The sequence below is a fragment of the Aotus nancymaae genome, unplaced genomic scaffold, assembly GCF_030222135.1.
Source record: "Aotus nancymaae isolate 86718 unplaced genomic scaffold, 86718_ANA_hifiasm-v0.15.2.pri h1tg000059l, whole genome shotgun sequence".
In the NCBI taxonomy this organism is placed as follows: Eukaryota; Metazoa; Chordata; class Mammalia; order Primates; family Aotidae; genus Aotus; species Aotus nancymaae.
This window is the reverse complement of record NW_026988473.1, coordinates 40,546,646-40,571,683: the sequence shown is the minus strand read 5'-3', so window position 1 is coordinate 40,571,683 and position 25,038 is coordinate 40,546,646. Positions and strand designations below refer to the sequence as shown.

The following is a 25,038-nucleotide window of genomic DNA, read 5'->3' as shown; positions in this document are numbered from 1 at the left end:
AATAGGGTAAAAGTTCCTAGTGGATGGTACAGGGTAGGAGGACACTGTATTCTAGAGCCACCTACAGGTGTGCCCACCAATGCTAAGACAGCCACTGACCTGTCCCTGCCCTCAGCAAAGGCTCCCACATGTGCTCTGAGCAGCCTGAGAACAACAAGGCCTCTTAAAGGCCTGTGATGCAAATTCCAGTAGAGGCAGTGTCCCAGGGAAAGACTTTAGTGCCAGAATAAAGAAAGGGAAGTCATATTTATTTATTAAGTGCATATTATATGCCAGGGACTTTAATTCTCTTTCTTTCTTTCTTTCTTTCTTTCTTTTTTTTTTGAGATGGAGTCTCACTCTGTCACTCAGGCTGAGGTACAGTGGCACAGTCTTAGCTGAGCCTCCCACGTGGCTGGGATTACAAATGTGTACACCACACCCTAATTTTTGTATTTTTAGTAGAGACAGGGTTTCACCATGTTGGCCAGGCTGGTCTCTAACTCCTGACCTCAAGTGATCTGCCTGCCTCGGCCTGCCAAGGTTCTGGGTTTATAGGTGTGAGTCACTGTGCCTGGCCTGATTTTCAGTATGGTACCTGATCTTTACAAATGTTCTGTGAGGTAAATACTATTAACCCAATTTTACAGGCAGAGAGAATGAGGTTAATAGAGATTAAGTAACTTGCCTCCACTGGTTGGTAACTAAGCACTGGAATTATATCCAGGTTCCACTCCGGGATTCAAACTCTGGCTTCGTCCTGTCCTTGGGGAGGTCTATTATGAGGATAAGGTGAGATGGTACATGTGAGAGTGTTATGTGAGCTGTGATGCAGGAAAACTCCTGTGAGGAGTCACAATGATAAAAATAACTGATAGTGGTCCCAGTCTGTGAAAGGGTGCATTTATTCTCTCCCCTACCCTGGGCTGTCCCAGGTGCTTTTTGTACTAACTTTTTCAATCATTCTGAGGTAGAAGGCCAGTGGAAGTTTACTTTCAGATACTTCTTCATTTCCTCCGCCTTTTTCCATGGTTTCTGTGTTCTCCCTTGAACCTGACCTGTTGATTACAGCTCCTGAGGTAGCCAGCCCACATGCAGAGTGAAATAGCTCAACCACCTAAGTAAGACACAACAGGTACCTGGACAAGGTCATCTCTTGTCCTTCACCTTGAGAAGTACCATCTCAGAGAGGGATGCTCTTGTGAACAGATGAACCACCGTTTGTTGTGGTGGGTGCTGTAGCTGAGGCGTGGACTGTTTTCAGGTGAGGTAAAGTCTGTGATGTAATCCCATCACCCATGCTCCTTTATCCTTCACCGAAGCCTTCCTGTAAGTGAGTCAGACCCTGACTGAGTCGTGTTCTGGCAATTCACTCTCAGGTGAGCCAATTCATAGACTACTTTTTTAAAAAGCAATGGCAGAATACCTATAATATAAAATTAACCCTCTTAACCGTTTTAATCAATAATGTTAAGTGTGTTCACATTGTGGTGTAGCCAGTGTCTGGAACCTTTTCATCTTGCAAAATGGAAACTTGGTACCCATTAAACAGTAACTCTCCATCACTACCTCCCACCAGCAGCCCCTGGCAACCACTATTGTACTTTCTGTTTCTATGAGTGAGTTCTCTAGATACCTCATGTGAATGAAATCACACAGCATTTGTCTTTTTGTGTATGGGTACAGAGCTTCTGAAGAATAATTACTTATAAAGCACTTTAGGATACTTCTGGGAAAATAATAAACACTGAGAAGATTTTATCTATCAAAATATGATAGTATATGCACAAAAATATGGAATAATATAAATAAAGGGCTTATTTCACTTAGTATAATGTCCCCAAGGGTCATCCATGTCATATCCTGCAATTTGTAGACTTTAATGTGTGACCCCATTGACCTAAGAATTTCATTCTGAGGAATTGATCTAATGACATCAGTAGCTTAAATTAAAAATTCATTACTCTGTCAATAAGAGACAAAAACATTTCAACATCTAGTTCCAATTAAAACAAAATATTAAGAGTAATTAGAAATTGTAGCAGGCAACTTTTCAAAACCTATAGAGTACTTTATACTTTGTAGGGAAATCCTAAAGGATTTATCTTAAAATCATGCCCCCTCTTGCCATCATCACTGAATTTGGTTCTGGTTACACAGAAAAACCTACTGAGATGTGAAGCTGAAGAAAAGTGATAGTAGATAATACTTTTTAGGTACAAAAGGCCTAGAGAGTCACACAAAATTCATTCACCATAAGGTGGTGGCCAAGTACACAGTTGATGTATAAAAACCAAAAATATTCCTGGATAACAACATAATCTACTGGTTTTCCCAAAGACTGATCTCAGATTTTGCCTGTGAGGTTTGGACGAAAGTCTGCAGAGCCTTTAGTATCATCATTGCCATCAAGTTTAGATTTGCCTTTGGTTTAGTCTTCTCCCTCCTGCAAGCAGCAATGAGCCACAGCTGTGCCTGACCCATGGTATATATGAGCAGATTTGGCAGTGAAAAGTCAGTGTCCAGAGATGGTCAGGATGCAGGGAGACTGCTCACTTTCTCTGTTGACTCCAAGTGCCCCTAGGGCTCCAGACCAGAATCACAGATTTTCAGGGGCAAGGAAATAGCTGTGACATTATCTGTTTTCTCTTCCTGTCCTCTCACTGACATCCTTTGAATGAATTAACACTGCCTGGGATCTAGTGCATCTCTAAAGTATTTGGTCCATCTCATGAATTTGAAACAGTTGGTATTCCTAGACCGACTTACATTCATATAGAAGATGCTCTCTTCTAAATAATATGGCTTTCTTCATTTTATAGCAACAAAATCTTTATTTTCATTATAAAAATAATGGGAAAGTATTCAAACAACATAGAAATGTATTAAAAGACAAAGAACCCTACATATTCCCACCTCCTAGATTAGCCACTGTTTATCACTTTGTTTATATTATTGCATATTTTTATGCATATACTATCACATTTTGAAAGATAGAATTTTCTTAGTGTTTATTATTTTCCAAGTAGTATTCTAAAGTGCTTTATAAGTAATTATCTAATTATTCAGAAGTTCTGTACCCATACACACATTGATATTACTTTCAAAATCTTATAAATGAAATCACTAAGTCATGGACAGCCTTTCTCGTCTGTATATATAGGTCATTCTTTCTTCCTAATAGTCACATAATATTCCATTGTATGGATTTACCACAATATTGTTTAATCACTTTCATTTATGTTGCTTCTAATTTTTCAATGTTATATTATAAATAGTACTGAAATTAATATCCTTGTATGTTTTTTACATGTATATAACCATTTCAGTGGAATTGCTGCATCAAAGAGTATCCACATTGTATAGTTTCCTTAACACTTAATACTTCCTTAATACTTAATACTTCCAAATTTTGCTCCCAAAAGGTTATACCTATTTATTTCCCCATCAACAATGTATGAGAGGACTACTTTTTGTACATACTTGATAGCACTTTTATCAACTGTCTTGGGCAAAAAAATACTTTCATTCTTTTGAAATGAGGCAAATTATTTTAAGAAGCTGAAATAACAAGACCGTTTGATAAAAATTGGCCTTGTTTACTGACACTGCTTTGGCAACTAGTTGCCTTAACATAGTTCAAAAAGCACTTGAGTTTGAGATCAAACTTTCTACTCTCAACATGCTTCTCCAGCCTCAGTTTCCCCTCTGTGATTCTGAGGTCCTCCATCACTAAACCACTGTGAGGTGCGAATGTATTCTTCAGTTGGCACTGACTATTGCACCTTGTCTGATGGGAGCACCATCCATGCTTTCTGGTGGGTTTCCTCCTCTGGTCTTCATTCTGTGTCACCCCTTTCCTCTTTGTTCACTGCTTGTCATGAGCAGACGAGAAGAGCCAGACATGGCTCGAGACAGAGTTTTACAACCTTCAGCTCTATGTCATGTCTGAGTAACTTTGGGGCCATTGATTTAGAATCTCTATAAACATATCACTTTATGGTTGGCAAACCAAGTTATTTATCTAAGTTAGTGATTAGGAGATGTAACTATGAAAAAGTTGCCCATGTCCTGCTATTAACCAGGATTCTGACATAAAATTACAGTTTAGACTAAATGAAATTAATTCAGTCATCCAAGTCTTGCAGACAAGAATACAGTTAGGGTGCCCTGTTTCATGTTACTTTCTTCATTTGTTCATTTCATCATCATTTATAGAGCACTTACCATCTCTTGGGCACTGGGCTGGTTGTCGTGACAGGGAGAATTGAGACACAGACTCTGCTTCCCAGGGGCTCACAGTCTCAGGGAGGAATGGTGCTCACGTGTACTATAATAGAGAGATGCTCCAAGTTGTGAAGAAAAAGGTGAATCTAGCCAGGAAGACTCAGGGAGGACTTCCCAGAAGTGATACCATTTTTGTTGATTTCCAGCTCAAAATTTTTGCTTAGAGAAAAGGAAAAGAAGGCTGGGAAAGAATGACTCATCCTGCACTTCCTGGTCTGGGTGTTAATCTGACAGCAAATCTGCCGAGTTCACTGTGTTATTCAGCTCATATTCTATGGAGGGCCTAGAGAGGGTAAACTTCTACAAGATCACTTTTGTGATGGAGTAGGGCCTCCCTTTGTCATCAAGAGATCTTTGTCATTGCTGGAGCTATTATCCCAGGCAGGGAGAGCTTAGGTGTCTGTTGGTTAGAGTGGGTGATAGTTACCTCTTGTTGGGAATCAGTCATGATGTTATTGTGACCTTCTAGATAGAACCCATAGTTGTCAAAGGGCTTAAAAAGCTAACCAAGAGGTGTGAACCAAGATGGCATCATTGAATTTAGAGAATTCTCTGCGATACTGTCTGGCATGGAACTCAGTGACCAATTAAAACACCTGTTGAAGCTAAGTAGGCAGGATGGATTAGATGCTGCCAAATTTAGGGACTTCGCAGATCACTGGAGGAATAAAGAAGCTTGGCAAGTTAAGAAGTTGTACCAATGTCTTGGGGCCAGTGTTCAGTTATCTCAGGAGAGGAGTTTTGGGGCCTTGCAATCAAAGAGAAAGCAAGTACTGTAAAGACAGAACACTGCATTTAAGTTTTGGCCCTGCCGCTTCTCAGAAGTATGGCTCTGGGCAAGTGTCATGGTCACCAAGGCATCTTCTCAGAATGACCCGCAAAAGACCATCATAGGCCATGCTTAGCACCATTCTAATGTTGTACCCCTTCACCTCCAGGTAACAGCTCAGGTGTGAGGGAACAAGACTTGAATAGGGCAGGTGCACAGGTCCATCCAGCTTAAAAGTCACATACCCCAGAGGAGTATATAACAGCCCCATATGTGTAACTTCTAGGGTTCCCACAAGGATTAGGCCCGATCAATTGTCATAGAACTCAGAGAAGCTCAAAATGATGGTATCCCCAAGAAATATTTATATCTCATTTGTGGTTTTTCCCATTCAGATGTGGTCATTTTTACCACAAGCAATGTTGCTTAGTAATATAGTGGACATTCTATCTTTATCACATTTCCAGGGGAACAGTTAGCAGGTTAACTCAAGGTCAAATTCCCATGCAAAAGAGGAAAAGGTTTTGTTAATCCTTTTCCAACAGCAAGTTATCTCACCTCTCATAGATTCGGTGGATTTATTTTTGAAGTGGCAACAGGCCTTTCTAGCCCTAATGATGGGAAAAAAGTTAGATGTGAAGCATTCTTTGTAATTTTTTGCATAACCCAGTTAAATCTTTCTGTGCTTGTTGTCTGTTTGTTGTAGACATTTCTGTGAAGGATATTACTTACTGTCATTTCCTGATAGCTGGAATTTATTGACATTATGGGTATCATTTGCATGGCATGAGAAAATTGCAAAGTCCTGACTTTTGACGTACTGTGCAGTCAGTTGGTTTGCTGCCTGTTAATAGTGCCCTTTCACAGGTGAGTCAGCTGTGGTTCTGGCTCCCGGAGTAAAGACAGGTTTCATTTTTGTAATTTGTATTTCATGACATAATTTTCTTTTATTCTAAACTAATTATTGACAATGTCAGTTAAATAGCTGAAAAGTCCCCAAACACATGGCAGATCTCTCCAAAATAATGCCTCATTAGTAACATTTTTCCACCTTGACATAATATGTGCAGGTTGCCCATGTGTGGTTGAATGGGGAACAGGTTTGACATGGGTAGCCCTCTATTAACTCAGAAGCACACAGCTCAAGTCCCATGATCTGGTAAGGTCTTGGTAAATTCAAGACTGTAGACTGTTGTCTCTCAAGGTGTGATTCATGGGCCATTTCATCATCCCTTGAGGTAAGTACTAAAAAGACAAATCCCAAAGCATTATAAACCTAGTCCTTCTAATTCATATTTTTGAGTAAGAGCCTAGAAGTTTACATTTTGCACCCCTGAGATCTTATGGCACTGGAGCTTGAGAACCCTAGTTTTAGCGGGACTTCTTGGTTACCTTTAAAAGAGAACACTGCCGGCCAGGTGTGGTGGCTCACACCTGTAATCTCAGCACTTTGGGAGGCTGAGGCAGGAAGATTACTTGAGGTCAGGAGTTTGATACCAGCCTGGCCAACACAGCAAAACCCTGTCTTTACTAAAATACAAAAATCAGCCAGGTATAGTGGAGTGCACCTGTAGTCCCAGTTACTCAAAAGGCTGAGGCAGGAGAATTGCTTGAACTCAGGAAGCAGAGGTTCCAGTGAGCCAGATCCCACCACTGCACTCCATCCTAGGCAACAGAGCGAGAAAAGAGAACACTCCCTTTTAATTCCCCTTTAATTCTCAGCAACTTCTTTGTAGTACATTGTTGTGGGGAATGGAGGTAATAGAGTAAGACACCCAGACAAATGCTTAGCACATAGCAGGAGATTAATAAATGGGGAATCATTTAAATGTACATATACATTTTGTCATATACGTATTTAAATTTATTCTCAGATCCAGCAGCTTATCCTGGGTAGACGTAGCTACTTCCATATGTCTTATTTTCTTTTGGCTTTGTGCTATTACCTCAGTAACCTTGAGCAAAGTTCTTTCTTTCATTTTTCATTTTTACCTTTTCATTGCTGTCTTGTTTCCGCTGAGCTAATAGATTCTTTCTTAGACTGGAGATATTAAAAAGAAAGTGTCTCTTCGGGATCTGGATAGAGGAGCAGAGGGAATACAAGACAAGGAGGTGCTCTGAGGGAGAAGCTGGCTCACCTTGCCCTCGCTGGAGAATCACCTTTTGGCACTTGCAGAGCTTGGTGGTACTTGACGTGGAGGAGAGCACTGTCCTGTTCAGAGGAAGGGCGAGCACTATTAAAGCTACCTAGAGAGGCACCGAGTGATGTGCCTTACTGCCCTGATTCCATCCTAGCTTTTGTCCTTAACATCAAGCATAAAGTCAAACATAAAGGTGAACGAAATCGTATCCGGGGTAGTCTCTTTCGCCCCCTTTGGGAGTCATATTCTTGATCTACTGTGTAATTTAAAAGAGACTTCAGTGGAGGAGACACAAAAATTCCTCTAATGTGTGAAACTAATAACCTTTAATGCTGAAGCCATCCTTTTTTTCACAGAGAAGAATGTCACCATGCTTGCTTTTCTCTAAATATGGATACATTTCAAAACCAATGTGTGAACTTATGGTTCTGCTATATATCCTTTCTCTAAAGTACAGTAAACCTGGCTTCTTATAACAGAGAAAGAGTAAGTGGAGAAAAAGAGAAAGAAAATAAATCATTTGGAAAGATGAAATATCTATTTGATTAGTCTTGTCTCAGGAATAGAAAATGACTGGTTGATGTTCATCCAGTCTTCAGATGATAAATCTTAGCGTTTCTCTTGCTTCCATCTGTTACGTGGAAAGCATCACACATACATGAATTCAATTTCATTTCAAGGATCATTGGGAGGGGGAAGTATTTACATTTCTGGGTGCTCTCATAATAGTCATTTTTTATCAAGGTCTCATCTGCAGTCAGGCCTTAGTCATTCCTTAGTTTAGGGTCCTCTTTAAAAAGTATTTTTTTTCCTCCAAGTTTAGGTATTTGACAGTGTTCATCAGCATGAGAAAACACATGCATTTGGGGATAAACGAAACTAACATTTCTGTGAGCATATGTTCGCAATGTGAAGTACAAGCTTGGAGTGCTGGTCACAATGAGGAGAGAGACCCTGAACAATAAAGGCTGGCGGCTCACGTAGCTGCAGCTACTTAGGAGTTTCTTGTGAATGTGTACTTGGCTGCCTCTCTGTGCTGAGGACATGGCATCCTCAGGCTTTAGGGACTCGCAGATCAAGTGCTTGTTTCTTAGCTGCAGTTTGCCTTTGTGATTCCGTCAGTGTGTGCATTTCATACCAGCACATAGCCTACGTGCCAGGGAGCCATCTTCTCCTGATGAAGGTATCAGGGGGTTGTACTGAGAATATTTGAGACCATGGTCATGGTATATCTACCTGGTAGGAAGAGTGATACATGGGCCATTTGCAGGTGTCATGCCTTGTGGATGAATGGTAATGCTACACAGCGGTTTGTGCCAAGGCCCCGTGGACACAGTTCACATTCTTAGTCTCCTAGGAGCTCCTGCCATGATTCCTTAGCAGCGGTCATGCTGCTACGTATGATGGCAAGGCTCCCCAAACTTTGTGTACAATGCACAGATAATAACTGCTGATGGAAATCAATGGCCGGGCCCACTTCCTTCATAAGAGCAAAGGTAAAGAAGGCCTCTTAACATCTAAGGCTCCCTTTGCCTTTTTCAGAGTGGGAGAATCACAGCATTCTTCTGAAATGTGGAGTGAGGAATCGGTGACCTATAATTACACAGCTCGGAAAAAGCAAAGTTTAAGAAAAAAAAAAAATGTCGTTTGGCTCCAGGACAGCCTAGGACCATAAGTCTCTGCTGCCCCCTACTGCCCAGGTTTCATGCATGTCTCCTAGAGGATCCTCGGTTTCTAGCCTGGCATTCTTAGGCACTGTGCTTTGGAGGATAATGACTTGCAGACTGTCTAAATGCTTTCTTCCAGACAGAGCCTCCCCACATTTGTTTCCTCAATTTAGGAGAATGTATGTGAAATGGAGGAAACCCACAGTGTGGGTGTGATCAGATTCATGTGGCCTAGTGGAAAAACTTTCTCGAGTGGTGAGGAACTGACAGCAGACCTGAGCTAAACTTGGTCTTCACAAAGCTGTCCATCCACTCACATGGGCAGGCAGCCAGCTGGTGGATTCAAGGATCAGGTTTAGCCCAAAGGAGAAGGATCTTTGAAGGCAATAGTTGATTTTTGCTGCAAAAAGGTTATGCTAGATTTGGTTCCATTTTTAAGAGGCAAATAATTCTAAACCAAACTGTGTAGTGTGGAATAAATGATTCTCTCCCTTCTTTATTACACATTCATGTTCTTGGAACTCAGTCCTTCATGTATTAGTGTGTCTGAGGTTATTTATTGAATGTCTTCTATGTACCAAGCATTATGCCAGTCACTGAATATTTGAAAATGAAAAAACAGTTAACAATTTCTGCCTGCATGGGACTTAAAGTCTGATGGAAGAGACAGATAGTAAACAAATGCAAACAGTATCAATACATTTTGTGATAACTGCTCTTATTAAAAAAAAGGAGGGGGAGGTACTATGAATGAACTTAATTCTCTGGATTAGGTAGAATCTCTTCAGGGTAAGACCCGTAGCCAAAGTTTGTAGGGGTCCACTGTGCCCATATCCCCATTTGCCCACACAATGGTTAGAAATAAAGGATGTTTTTGAGAACAGTTTTATGGAGAGAAACCAGTTTCCTTGCACAAATGAAGATCTATATTCCGAGCTAGCGTTTTCCTTCTCTTTCTGGCCATAGGGAGTGGAACCTTAAAAATTACAGGGAGGCAAGCTTTGGCTCCATATGTATATTGTAAAAAGAGCTTTTCACGTTTGTCTTCCCACAGTTGAATAGGCTCTCTTTAGAATAGTGAGTTTCCTGACCCCAGAGGTGTTCAAACAGAAGCTTGATCATCACTTGCTAGGGATGCTATAGGTAAGATTTCTTATAATAGCAGGTAGGTGGGAGTAGATTTTCTCTAAGATTGCTTGCAAATCTAGGATTTGATTACGCCAGGTGAGGGTAGAGTTGGAATGATTTGTTCTGGAAGAGTCTTCTCCACCTCAGCAATGTCTCATATCCCCACAGATTTCTAGAGTTCCCAAACCCCACCTTTGGGTTGGTTCCCTTAAAAGTATTCATTCACTCCAAAAACTCACTTTATTTTTGAGGATGTTACTTGTACGCTAGGATTTGTTTGTATGCTGGAAAAAAGCTGCATCTTATGTGGATATGCCTGTGTGTGTTTGTGATGACTTCTTTTACCCCATTCACATACTTGGGAACATTTCTCCCTTAACTTCACATAAATTGTCTTGAACTTGCCAAGTTCATGCTCAGAGGCCATCAGAGAGTTCACAGGCGAGAATCAGTGCCACGCAGAAGAAATCATGGCTACTTCGAGAAGTCGCATGTGTAGTTTCCACCATTTAACACTTGGATCATTCCTTGCCCTCCTCTAAGAGCCAGGAAGGAATGTCTTCAGGCAGTTCTCCATGCAAATTATTTTTTTTAAATCTATTTTACTGACATGCTGTAGGGGGCAGTATTCATTAAGGAAAAACAAGGATAGAGCCCAGGAAGAGCCAGTAATTGAGATCTTATAGCGAAGAAACTGGGCCCTATCTTTAACTATTTCTGTATACCAGAGACATATTCGTTCTGTCCTGTTGTTCATGCGTGAATCAGGTTCTTACCTTCAGTAATACACCTTCTTAGGGGGCCAGGATTACTTCTTTGCCTCATGTTAAATGCATCTGGCTCGGAGTCAAAACCAGTGAATACCTGTGAGGGAGAGGGACTTTTCCATATAGGACATATGTGCTACAGCACCTAGGTCACCTGACTCCAATCTTTTGCTCTTTTGGCCACATTTTAAGCCATTTGAGTCTCATACCCTCCAACACAAATAGGGTTTACCTCTCCCAGAACATCTTCAAACCTGTTACTGCCTAAGAAATAGTTAATAATAAAACTTGTGGAAGCGAACCTTTTTTTGGACCCTCTGGCCTTGAAAGGTTGGTGAAACGGGTGCCTTACTCACCCCTGTCTCCTCAGCCCCTCAAAATGAATGGTTTGAAATCATAGCCACTCTGATTTCTTACAAGCCCCAGTCTGATGGGATGGTCTTGATAAGGTGCACCAGCTTGGGCGGGGGGTTGGGGGGGGTGTCAGCTGGGCCTGCTCCTATGTCTGAGGGCACCTGGCACGTTGACTGCATGCCAGCTGATCTGTAATGGCCTCGGGTGAGACAACTCAGATTTCCCTGCATGGTCTTTCGTCCCCCAGCAGGCTGGTCTAAGCTGTTCTTCTGGTGGTAGGTGAGTCCCAAAGCCGAGAGTTGAAATGTGCAAGGCCTTTGAGGCCTAAGCTCTGAAAGAGGACATCAGTTTTCGTCTTCATTCTGTTGGCCAAACCTAGTCACGTGACCTGCCCAAATTTGTGTGATTAGGAAACCGATTCCACCTAGTGAAGTCACACTGCAAAGCATACATGGCACACAGAAGGGTGGACACTAGGGGCTGTTTTGTAATACATCTACCACAATAAACATGTTGGACCCGATGAATTTATATTGATGGATTGATTTCAGTTGTCAAGATAATAGCTGTGTCCACTGTAGTTGCATGAAAATGAGACTGCACTGAACTCACTTAAGATGTACTGAGACATACTTGCAGTTTCCTGTAAGTTACGGAGTAGCTCTAGGAACTCATGGGGGAGAGCCGCCAAAGCATCCTTGGTTACCCCATTCCCATAGAAGGTGTCTCTGAGAGGTAGATGCTGGCAGGTCTTTGAAGGAGCAAAAGCACCACTTGCTTTATGCGGCCCCTGTGGCCAAGGGAACAAGGTAGGACACAGCTGTTAAAGTAGAGCTCTGCGAAACAGGTGTGGCTCCACTTAAGCCCGTTCTCCAGCCTTTGGGATTCTTGGTATTCATAGGCCGACGCTTCTCTGCTTTCTCTTTCCCACACCAACTGGCAGAAGTTGTTGTGTGATGAAGATGATCTGAATGTCAGACTTGTGCTCAGGACACCTGGGTCTGGTCCCAGCAACTCTGCTTGCTGGCTGCGTGGCTTTGATGGGTCATTTAACACCTCTGAACTTCACATTCCTTAGCTCTGAAATGGAAATGAGGATAGCACTGACCACATAAAGTTATTGTGTGGTTTACATGAGATGAAACATATGGGAAAACACCCTGAATTATGTATATAAGGCTTGTTGAATCAATAATTTCACGAGTGTCCAAAAGTCAGAGATGGCTACAAAGGACAAAGTAACCACAGCAGCTGAACTGAGAACCTCAGAGAGCCAGATCTCCATTCCTGGTCTGTTGCTTCAGATCAAAAGTCTGAAGCACCCATGTAACCACCTCTTCTTGCTCAGCCTCCTCTCTCTTTGATAAACCATGATGAAAGGTATTTTTGAAAACCAAGGGACCAAGAAACACAGAATGACCTTCACTAAAAGGACAACTTTTAGCAAATGCACACTTGACATAGTTTGGTAAACATCCACCCCATTATCTTTTGTTCCTGGTATCTTAGAAATGTCACTTATTGATTCTTGCAATCCTCCCACTGCCATTCATAGGGGGAGGAGAATTTGAGATGGAAATATTGATTGAAACTAGCAAACATTGAGAGAAGCATTTGTTAGATTGTCTTTTCCTTTTTTATAAATTGGCTAAAGTAGAAAAAAGAAGATACACCTTTTGGCAGTTTTAAACAAAGGGAAATTAGTCAGTTATACTCCTATGAAACAACATTTGAAAGTCAGAATTGATGATTTTTCCACAGTATTTTGGAACAAAGTACTCTGATTGGTGAAGGATCAAAGGACCTTTCTCTGAATGTGATTTTAGTTTTCCTTTTGTTTTTTATCATCCTTTAGTTTGGGCCCTCTGATTGTCTTAATGCATCCAGACCCACAATTTGCAACAACTTGCTGCCCACTGCTGGGGCTGGTGACTGCAGTGTCTTTGGAAAGATTAAAGACATTGTAGCTGAACTCACAGGCAGCCCCCAGGAAAGGAACAGGGAGCTTTCTGTGTTCCCTTTGGTCTGAGCATGCCAAGATGCCCTGGTTCTGGCCTTGAGGTGTTAGCATTAACGCTCAGATCTTGGCAACCAGAATGGCCACTGCTGGCCGGAAACTGATCGGAACTGTTCAGTCTCATTAGGGAGCCCCTCAGATCACCTTCTGATGTGTAACACTTCAGAAATCATCAAACGGCTAAGGTTGAGGCTAGCTTCCTTGAAGTCTTTCCAAAGGCTTTGGCATATCTGCCTTTTGGATGAGCTTAACTAAACAGAGAGCTTTTGAGGTCCAGGGTGGGTGTGGGAGCTCTCAGGGCACTGGAAGTAATATTGTGGTGGGGTGGGAGGAGGGTATACGGAGCTTTTCTTGGCCCATCCTTTCACTCCCTCCTTCCTCCCTTGACCTCTTCCTCATCCTCGCTCTCCATCTGCCATAGGTAACTCTCCAACAGCAGGAGGAGGAGACATTTGCGGAGTGCTGGTCTGTATTTAATGAATGAATAAATGCCTCTATCCTCTGCAGCACTGTCCAACAGTACTTTCTGCAATGATGGAAATAGTCTACACTCTGTGCCATCTAATATGGTAGCCACTAGGGCTACATGTGGCTGTTAAGCAATTGACATGTGGTTAGTGCAGATGAAGAACCAAAGTTTTAATGTATTAAATTTTAATTCATTTAAATGTCCACATGTAGCTCGTGGCTGCGGTATCTTACAGCACAGCTCTGGATAATCATTCATTGAGCAGCCAGTAAGTCTGCTGCTGAAGTCTGTCATTACAAAAATGTCATTCTGAACACAAAAGGCCAAATATCGTGTGATCCCATTTATATGAAATCTCCAGAGTAGGCAAATCTATAGACACAAAAAATAGATTAGTGGTTGCTAGGGCTGCGGGGTTGGGGTAGAGGAGGAATGAGGAGTGGCTATAGAGTTTTTTTGATATGATGAAAATGTTTTAAAATTAGATTGTGGTGGTGGTTGCACAACTTCATGAGTAGACTAAAAACCATTGAATCACTCTAAATGTGTGAATTTCATGGTATGTGATTTATATGTCAATATAATGGCTTTAAGAATGGCTTTCTGTTCATACCATATTCGAGTAGATATTATAACCCTCACTCTTCTCCTACCCCAAAATATTAGTGGCTAAATGTCTCCCCTTCCTTGGACCTCAGTTTCCCTCAATAAAAAGAGGGTATTGATTTTGTCTCAAGGATAGTAAAGAAGAGAGTTTCTGGTCTTTCTTTCCCCGTATGTACTTAACTTTAATCTAGTTCATATGGGATGGGACTATACCTCCTCCTTCTGGGATCCCAATTCCAGATGCTGGCCCATTCCAGGAGCACCCAGGCAGTAAACAGAGTATTGATGCAGGTAACCAGCCACCCCGCTGTAGCCATTCCCTCTGGAACCACAGCATAGATAGAAGGTCTTTGGTGCTGGCCTAGGAATTTTAAGTAATGACTGAGACATTTCTCTTTCTGCCTCTGATCCAGATAAAAACAGATCATAACGTTGAGTTGGCAGTTGATTCTAATGCACAGAAACAGCTTTCCATATCCTCAGTGAGCAAAGATACTAGCCAAGGAAGAGGTGGGGAGTTGGGGGTGAGAGGAGATTCCTGGCTGTAAATCTCATGGTTTTCTGTGGTTTGTGGTCCAGGGATCCTGTGGAATCTCTCTGGGAAGCACATTTCTTCAGAAGCAAGCTTGGTCTTTTTCTTCTCCCACTTGTCAGCTGCTCTTTTTGAAATCAAAAGCCTGCCAGAGGATTGCAAATTAGTGATATCAGAAGAAGTAATAGTTGCCATCATGTTCCTCCTCCTCCTCTTCATCACTATCCTAAAGCCGTCCATGTGTGTCAACAGCAGATATTACAAATGCCTGCCTTCTAAATAACTTTAAGACCTGCTTATAATATAGGTGAGGTGATAGACTGTGAATAGAAAGGGGGCACTGAAACAGTAACAACAAGGAAAATGGTAACATCGTAGATGCCCATCATGGGGTGGTTGAGTTATTATGTGCCTGGAGATGTGTTATGTAGTACTTTACGTATGTAGCCTCGTTTAATACCTCACATCACTACTGGGAAGTGTGAGTAGTAATATCTCCATTTTATAGATAAACTGAAGCTCAGGGTCGTTAAATAATGTGTCTACATTATGCAGCTAAGGGCCAGAGTTGAGATTTGAACCAGGATCTGCATCATTGCAAAGCTAGCATTTTGCTTTTAACCATCATGCTATCATACAAGCTAGTTTTTACTAAATTCACTAATCATTGAGCCCCTCTTTTGCATTAAGTGCTATATAAATTGCTGGAGGTACAGTTATGAACAAAACAGCAAGTGCCAGATGAGTGGTCCAGGTAGTCAGAGTCATAAAAATTCAGAGAAGAGGCCGGGTGCGGTGGCTCACGCCTGTAATCCCAGCACTTTGAGAGGCCGAGGCGGGTGGATCACGAGGTCAAGAGATCGAGACCATCCCGGTCAACATGGTGAAACCCTGTCTCTACTAAAAATACAAAAAATTAGCTGGGCACGGTGGCGTGTGCCTGTAATCCCAGCTACTCAGGAGGCTGAGTCAGGAGAATTGCCTGAACCCAGGAGGCGGAGGTTGCGGTGAGCCGAGATTGCACCATTGCACTACAGCCTGGGTAACAAGAGTGAAACTCCGTCTCAAAAAAAAAAAAAAAAAAATTCAGAGAAGAAAGTGGTAGCTAAGGGACTGAGAAGGTAGGCAAGGAGAGTTCATATAGAATCGGAGCTTAAAGGAGGAGTATGTACTTCTTGAAATTGTATAGGGATACTCTAAATCAGAGGGGTTCAGGAGTTTGTTTTCTGGTATATCAACATACTAAGAAAAAGCAAAAATGACCAAACACTGCATGTAAAAAGATCATGATAATTTGAACTCATTTTTATGAGGACAATGATCACTTCTCCCACCACATGCTCTTAAGTATAAGGTAATGCTTTATCCCTGTCTCATTGGCTTTTACAGTGACATCATTTTGCAAACACATTTTTTTGGTCTTGAGTTTCTTTAGGGCAAGGACAGGGCTTAGCAAATATTTGTGAGCTGGAAGTGAACTCTGGCCTGAGATCCCAGCATGTGCCAGATGCTGTGCTTGGAATAGGGACAGGATCTGTAGCACAGAAACAGACATTTGTAATATCCTATGATAAGTATCTATAGGACATTTATGTCTGGAAGGAGCATCCAATCCAACCTTGGAGGAGTCAAGAAGGTATCCTGGAAGAAATGAGGTCTAAGCTGAAAAGTGCATTAGCTATTTAGAATAAGGAAAGAGTATTCTAGACAGAACAATGTATCCAAAGTCTAAGTGGTAAAAGGGGACATGGCATGATAGAGGAAAAGAAAGTCGAGTGTGTATATGTGTGTAGGTGTCTGAATGAAGGAGGCAAAATGACTTTCTCAATTCTACCCAGAAAATTGATGCTAGACTCCAAATTTTATCAAGGCAGAAAGCATGCCTGTCACGTTCAATAAATCCTTGTTGAAAGAATTGAGAGGATCGTGGCCAAAATGGGATCAGAACCCAGGCTTTCTGAATCTCTTGTGTTTTACCCTGTCAGAATTCTTGGTCAATTCCAAATTGACCTCAGATGGTGGATGACCTAGAATGCCAATCCAAGCCAGTCAGAGCAGAAATCAATTTCTTGGCAGAGGACAGAGCTGCAGCAAAAGTGGAGAGACTGCAAAGTCCTATCCAAGGAGCTTTGCTAATAACTTGGTTGGCTTACAGCGAAAGGGAGAGTGCATCTTGATCCAGTGATGTTTGTTTATGGACACAAGAAACCTGATAGAGCTCTGTAGTGATGAAGTTCCAAGCCACCTAAATCCTAGTAAGTTTCAGCATCTGCTAGCAAAAGGCAGCCCTCAACCTTTGAGAGCACAAGTGGTAACATCTGCAGCCACTCTAGCGATTCCAACTGGCAAAAATGATGGATTGCAGGCATTTCATCATTCAATTTCTACTAGGTTACATCCTGACTTAATCTTTTGGTGCTTACATTCTAATTTTTAAGCAAAATGTCTGTGTTTGGTAGCAGTTCTTTATCTCATTAAATAAAGTTTAGTGAACTGTCAAAGACAAGATGAACTAGGGCCAATGTTTTTGAAATAGAAAAAATGGAAATGGAATTTACATCTGGACTCTAGGACATTTTGCTGCTTCACTTGCAGAATAAGAGCAAAAAAAGTGATTCTTGTATGTTTCTGTATCTCTTGCAAAAGTCCTCTTTGCTTTCAGACACCCACAGCTTTGAGCAGATGTTTATATTCCACTTAAACACATTTGGACTTTAATGTCTGTACTGATGATTGCCAAAATGATAAATAGATGAAGCAGAAAAGAAAATTTGTTTAAGTGTAATATTTTAGAATGTCTGACACCCCTTACCCAGCCCCATGAGACTGGTCACTGTTGATCTTTGTGTCCCCATAACCTGGCACAGAATAGACATGCATTAAATGAAGGAATACATTCATTAGAGTTCATACCAAATGCCCATTGTCATAAAGACCGTCCATTAGTTTAACTGGAAACCCTCGCCCTTGGGACCGTGTCCTCATGGGCATGTTTCTTCTTCTAACCCTGATATAAATTTCCCAGAGACCCAGACTGTGCCTTATTTCTCATTATACCCAGCTAACCCCTCTGAGGAACCTCATTGTATATATACATTTTGCTCACCCAGTGTATTTGCTTACAGACTGACTTCCCTAAGCTGAAAACTTACTGCAATTCAGAGAGAAACTAGATTGAACAGAACCTTTTAGTGCATCGTGTTACTAAAGGCAGGGATAGGGCATGTAATCTGAGTTGTCCAAGGAAACCCATACATTCCTGGCTGCTATTTTAAGACTTTCCTTCTAATAAACTGATATCCTTCAGGTTTATTTGGTTTAACTCCTGCTCTGGCAGTTTGGCTTGTTTCTGTGCATCAGAGTCATCATGAAAGCTGCTCCTCCACAATTCCAGCTGGACAGCTGCAGAATCGCTGGCATTTTTCTTTCCTTGACTCTGTATTGACAGCAGGTTTAAATCACTCTGTCCTGTTTTGTGTAATATAACCAGGTCAGAAATCATTTGAAAAACATTTAGGATGCCTAATTTGATCTCATTTTCAGTGAAAGGGAGGCGTTGCCTGGTACATTTTGTATTTTTGTGTTTGGAGCCTTATTAAGAACATAAAAGGAACTCCCTCATCTGCCCTTTTATTTCCTGCTGATTAACATGGGAGTGTGGGGGAGCCTTTCCCAGGCTGGAATATCCCATCGGTTCACCGCTTCCCCCACATCCTTGTATGCTGTCTTGTAGAAACCTGTCTGCTCATTCCTTCACTGCTGGCCACCCCAGTTGGTCTTCTCTTCCTGTCAGTTGGGTTTCTGGCTAGCTTTCTTAAGCTTACACCAATCGCTGGCAGAACTCCTCTTCATACACAGAGAGGCAGAAATCCTATAAATTGCAAACTAGCAAAATGTAAAAATTTAGCCAGAACTGCCTATGTGTGCCCCTGCCTGGTTGTAAGCCAAATTCATGTCGTGCCTTTCCCTAAGAGGATAAGACTTCGAGGCATGGAGAGGAAAGAGGGAGGCTGTCAAAACTCTAGCTCCAGATCCTTGAATAGCAACCATGCTCTCTGGGCCTTAGATTCCTTCATTACACTGGCTGACCTCAGTGCTTCCTTTTAGTTCTATGTACTTTGATCACATGATAGTTACCTGATGGATGGTGACTAGCTCTAAGCCTTTCTTATCCTTTTGCCTGTCTTAGTCTCCTATAGGGACTGCATAGTCTCCAAAAACGACTACAACTCCGGATAAAACCTTGTCTTGGCAAAACCTAAGCAGAGACTTGATTTATGAAAACTGCTTTTAACCTAGACATCAGCTGTGGATTCCCTGAGCCAGTGATATTGCTGGGGTCAGTTTCTACCAGCTCATTAGAGCAAATTTTTTAATTTTCAGGAGTTTTGCAACCTGTTGATGTCATGCTGGTAGCTTGAAATCTGCCATAGCAGGAGTATTTACACCACAGGAATTGGCAAGCACTGTGAATCAGAACTTTTTTTTCCCTCTGGAATCAATTGTTAGTCATTTGCCAGCCTATGATCCATTAAATGTGAGTTGGAGAACTCACGTGTGGAAGACCCAGTATCCTTTTCAATCTTTTTGGAAGTGTTTCCTTTTGCTTATTTTGTTTTGTTGGGATAAGGGTGGTGTTACATTACTATTGGTCACTATTTTTGCCTAGTCTGTTCTGCTGAAATACTTGCACTTATAGGTCATGTATCTTCTTCATTCTCTGTGTTATATCCTTCTCTTACCCATTGGAACCACCACAAGTCATTCTTTTCTCAGAAAAGTGATACAGGATTTGGGCATTGCAGACTGTTCCTGAAAGTTTAGGGCTGTGGAGGGGTTATACTATTGTATTACAAACCACTTAAAATTTATTATTGTTATTCCTCTTCTTAAAAGTTGTTCAGCTCCCTTGCCACTTAGAATTTCTCCATGGCCACCTTCTCTTTTGTTCTTAGTATTCCAGTCTTCTGCTGTATTGTTCAGCCATGCTTCCCCTCTCCTCTCTTTTCTTCTTTTCTCCTCTGCTTATCTCTGTTTTCTTATCTCCTTTCAGAACATACCCTCAGAGTTTCATCTTCCATGCTTGGAGTAGCCTGTCCAAGGTAGCTCAGAGTTGGTGCACAGCTTTGCTGCACTAATCCAGTGCATTCATGTGGTACACATTTGCTGAGTGCTGACTTTTTCCAGCCACTATGTGTTCAAAGAACTCAGTTGATCATGGAGTCCACCAGGGGCTGGGTTTTCAGTGGGTCACTGGAGAGGAATCCTCTGTCAGAAGTTATTTGATTTTAATAAAGGGGAAAATGATTTGTATTGAGAAGCGGGAAACTGTAGCCAAATAAACTTCCTTAACATGAAATTTGGAACACTGAATCACCATTTCTCCTCTCTCTCTCTTTTTTTTTTTCTTTTTTTTGAGACAGAGTCTTGCTCTGTCACCAGGCTGGAGTGCAGTGGTGCTATCTTGGCTCACTGCAACCTCCAACTCCCTGGTTCAGGTGATTCTCCTGCCTCAGCATTTGAAATGCATTCCACTTTCCTCATCTTTCTTCCCACCAAGTTTCTAACTCATCTTTTATTTTTAGGTTAGATTTTTCTTTCCTCTAGAAATCTTTCCCTGACCTTTGGAGACTGAGTTTGAAGCCCCTTCTCTGAGTTCTGTTGTACCCTATTCTACTCTCTAGTTGTCCTCCTCAGAGTCTGTGGTAATATTCTTGGTCCTTCACAAGCAGGTGAGCTCCTTGAGGTCAGGGACTGAGCCTCATTTTCTTCTCTCTCCATTGCCATTACAGGACTTGGCATACAGAGACATTAAAGTATTTGTTAAATACTTTAATATTTGTTGGTATAGTGAATAAATGAATGAGCTATAATTATTTACAGCCCAGACTCTGGAGCCACACAGATGTGTACCTGTCATCTGACATTGGACAAGCTTAGTCTCTTCAAGCCTTAGTTTCCTCATCTGTAAAATGGGAGTATAGCAGTATCTACTTCATAGAGTAGTAAATTAGGTGATGCAAATACAGTATTTAGCATAGTGCCTTTTATACAATATATACGTAATAAATTATTAAGCCATTAATGATTAAAATCATAAAGAGCAAATGAAAGGGAAATAAGCTAATATTTTCAGTATATGTACCAAAAACCAATAACATACAGCATTTAACTGGAAGATAAATTATCTTATTCCCAAATATCTTCCAAAACTGTACCTGTGATTTTCAGTACCTGATACTAATGTTCAGCAGTACAGCCCAAAGCATCACCGAGTTTTCAATTAGACCCAAGTTTACTAATAAAAAGAGAAATAGAATAACATCCTTTTGAGAAAAAATATCAAATCAATGTGCATTAAAACATAAAAGATGCTGTTGCTGTTAACTGGCTTAAATAGAAAATACGGCTAACCAGAACATCTCCTTTCAGTTGTTTAAAGTATTTCTAATTAGTGTCTTTGCAGTAACAACTGTGTTAAATTGATCTAATCATGTCTGTCTAACTCTCATGCATGCATTCACCCACTTTATCAAACAACGTTTATTCTATATCACATACTGGCAATAAAGAGATGAATGAAACAGAGCCCCAGGCTTCAAGGAACTAATATTCTGGAGCAAGGGATGGCAGACTTTCTCTTAAATGGCCAGAAAGTAAATATTTTGGACTTTGAGAGCCATAGGGTCTCTGGTGCAACTATTCAACTTTTCCACTATAGTGAGAAAGCCGCCATAGACAATACGTAAATGCATGAGTGTGGCTGTGTTCGAATCAGATTTTATTTACAAATATAGGTGGGGAGCTGAATTTGGCCTTCAGGCTCAGGCTTACTGGCCTCCATACTAGAGAAGCGAACTAAGTCCGTACCAGGCTACTAATAAGTACAGAGGGCCAAGATCTGTGAAGGATAGAGAATGGGGAGATGAGAAGATGATGGGTTAGGAAATGGGTTCTGGAACTGTGGGTACTTTGAGAAGTAGAGGAGAACAACTAAGTCCAGGAGGAAGAAATCCATGGCTGTCCCTTGATGCAGAAGAAGTGATGCTGGTGCAGCTAAGAGATCAGGTGTCCTGGATCAGCCCTGCCCAGCCTAGATGCTTCAAGGACCTACCTGCCCTCTAGAGATCTGATAGAACAGTCTGGAATGGAACCTGCCTCAGGATTTCTGCAAATCCCCATGGGCTACTTCTTCTAGCCTCTCTCTCAAGGTGGTCTCTATGCTACCCCAACATTCTGAACACAAAAGCCCACCTCCTTACTGGTTTCCAAGAGATATGCATTCACAGCATGCTAGCACTTCACATTTTTAGTAACTTTTGTGACAGTATATTGTTGAGGGAGGGGGTGTCACAGGGAAGGAAATATTGCACACCCCCTGTTCTCTAGCAATTTTTTGCCTTCTGTAAGGCAGTTGCTGTTCTCCTACGGCCTCCGTTTCTGGCCCAGGTGTCTTGTCAAGGAATTATTCTACTAGAGACAATTTCCCCTGTAACTGAAATGTCATTGCCCCCTTTATCCTCACAGACAGTGGCTTCTAAGAAATATTCTACTATCCCCCTCTCATCTCACATCTACCTCATTTGATAGCTTTGGTCTCACAGATCTGGGTTTTTTTTGTTTGTTTGTTTTTTGTTGTTGTTTTTTTTTGAGACAGAGTCTCACTGTTGCCCAGGCTGGAGTGCAGTGGCATGATTTCGGCTCACTGCAACCACCACCTCATGGGTTCAAGTGATTCTCCTGCCTCAGCCTCTCGAGTAGCTGGGATTACAGGCATCCGCCACAATGCCCCGATAATTTTTATTTAGTAGAGATGGGGTTTCGTCATGTTGGCCAAGCTGGTCTCAAACCCCTGACCTCAGGTGATCCACCTGCCTTGGCCTCCCAAAGTGCTGGGATTACAGGCATGAGCCACCACACCCAGACAGGTCTGTTAATTTTTATAAAGGAGAATGATACTGAGGCAACAGACTGTAGCCTCCCCATTGGACAGACCTGGATTTGAATCCCACCTCTGCATTCTCCAGCTTTTTTATGTCAGCCCAATGACTCAAACTTTCTGAGCCTGAATTTACTGTTCTGTAAAGTAGACTTGATAATGCCCTCTTTGGGAAGAAAACCTGGACCATCAAGCCCAGTGCACCTCAGTGTGGGGCTAATGCTGGTTATCTTTTCCTGCCTTTATCTTCTCCTTTAAGTACCAGATTGGGAGGATAAAATTGCATTTGGGTCTGCCATTCATTTAGAGCTTTAGTACAAAATATGACTTTTGCTGGAGAAAGTTTAGCCATTTGTCTCAAACTACAGGTATCTGGATTGACAGCTGGAAGTGATTGGGTCAATAGTCAGTTTGATATTATTTGAAACCATCAACTGTGCTTCTAGCTTGTCGGCCAAATTTGGGGAAAAAAAATGAGAGTCGAGCCAGCATGCTTGTTTTTTTCCATCATGGACTGGGAGGTGACTTGTAAGCATTCTTCATTGTGGAAATAAATTCAGGACTTGCAACTGAATGAAAAAAGTATATGCATGCTGGGTGAGCAGAGAAGAACAACATTCTGGTTGAGTTATATGTCCCATTTTTCATTATGCTTGGGTGGAATGGATATGCCCCTGGAATTCCTGGTTGTGATTAGTATCATGAATATATTTGGCTGACCAGATTTTGCCCTGATTAAGTGCAGAATCTATATATTTTGTCCTCCTGAGTTTGATTTTAATCACAAGGCGTGGACGCCTGGACATTTTATTTCCTTTTCCTACTTTGTAAAAGATTTAGTTCTAGAAGTTTCATGCAGTCATTCAGTGGCTTGAATGAATCCTTGACTCCCACTTGCCCTCGGGCTGAGTTAGGCAACCCCTTTTGTTATGCTCAGTTCCATAAACCAGCTCCTATCATGACAGCTTCTCGCTTTGTCCTTCCTTCTGCTTTATGATCTGTTTCATCCCTAAGAAGCATAGACCATACATTGCTGTATCCCTAGCACCTGGGAAAGTACCTGAAACAGAAGAAGTGTCAAAAGAAAAATAAAAGTTGGAAGGATGGGATGAGATATGGTGATTGAAGGAAAAAAACACACAATGTTGTGGTTATTTTAGGATTCCAAGGAGAAATGTGGCCAAATAACTTTGAGCCCAGTCATATCCCTGGTTTCTGTACATCCAGAAATTCACTATTCAAGATGACAAAGATTCTCTGAAACAAAATTTAATAAGCTTGGGCATGTTTAAGTTTGAATTAAAATCTCCAAGCTGGTTCGTGAGCGAGCCTGGTTTCCATGTTCTATCTCGTAGCCCTGCACATGGGTAAGAAGCTCAAGTCCTTGTTCACCAAGGTTCATATGAAGAGCTCTTTGAGCCTTATGGAAACAGAGTAGTGTTGCCAAGAGTGACTGAGTCATCACTCCAGACAGTGAGAACTGTGTGTTTACTGGGCTGCTTCCAGCCAGCCTGGTGAAGTGGACGGGGCACACAGGCCAATGCCTATCATGCACAAGGCCCTGGCTCAGAGTGGGAATATGGTGGAGGTCAGCTTGGGCAGGGCCGTGGGAGCCACTTATGAAACCATGGCACTGGAAAGACAGGTCTCTCTTTCTCTATAGAGCTGGGTTAGAAACCTGGTCTCATTTTGCTTATAAAAGAGAATAACACCACCAAAATTTGGTATAGCTATAGTTGCTTTAAGAAAGCTCAGTTTGGGAGGCCGAGGCAGGTGGATCACGAGGTCAAGAGATCGAGATCATCCTGGTCAACATGGTGAAACCTCGTCTCTACTAAAAATACAAAAAATTAGCTGGGCATGGTGGCGCGTGCCTGTAATCCCAGCTACTCAGGAGGCTGAGGCAGGAGAATTGCCTGAACCCAGGAGGCGGAGGCTGCGGTGAGCCGAGATCGTGCCATTGCACTCCAGCCTGGGTAACAAGAGCGAAACTCCATCTCAAAAAAAAAAAAAAGAAAGAAAGAAAGAAAGAAAGAAAGAAAGAAAGAAAGAAAGAAAGCAAGCTCAGTATTAGTAGGGAAGAATAAGAATTAATCTCAGCATTTTGCAGTGTGCAATGTGCTTTCACATCATTGCCCTTTCATTGCTCATGAGGGAGGAAGAAAGCTTTAGTCACCATCTCCATTTAATGGAGTCCATTGATTAAGAAGAGCATGGGGCTGAGCAAAATGGCTTACACCTGTAATCCCAGCACTTTGGGAGGCCAAAACAGGAGGATTACTTAAGCATGGGAGTTTGAGACCAGCCTGGACAACACAGTGAGACCCTGTCTCTCCAAAAAAATTTAAAAATTCGCCCATTTTTTTATGGAGTTGGTAGCATG

General features: G+C 41.8%; 1 protein-coding gene across 3 annotated transcripts in view; it reads left to right on the top strand.

Moving 5' to 3' along the window:
• The window catches only part of NAV2 (neuron navigator 2), a 769,613-nt gene that overhangs the window by 537,687 nt on the left and 206,888 nt on the right, over positions 1 to 25,038 (top strand). The window lies entirely within an intron of this gene.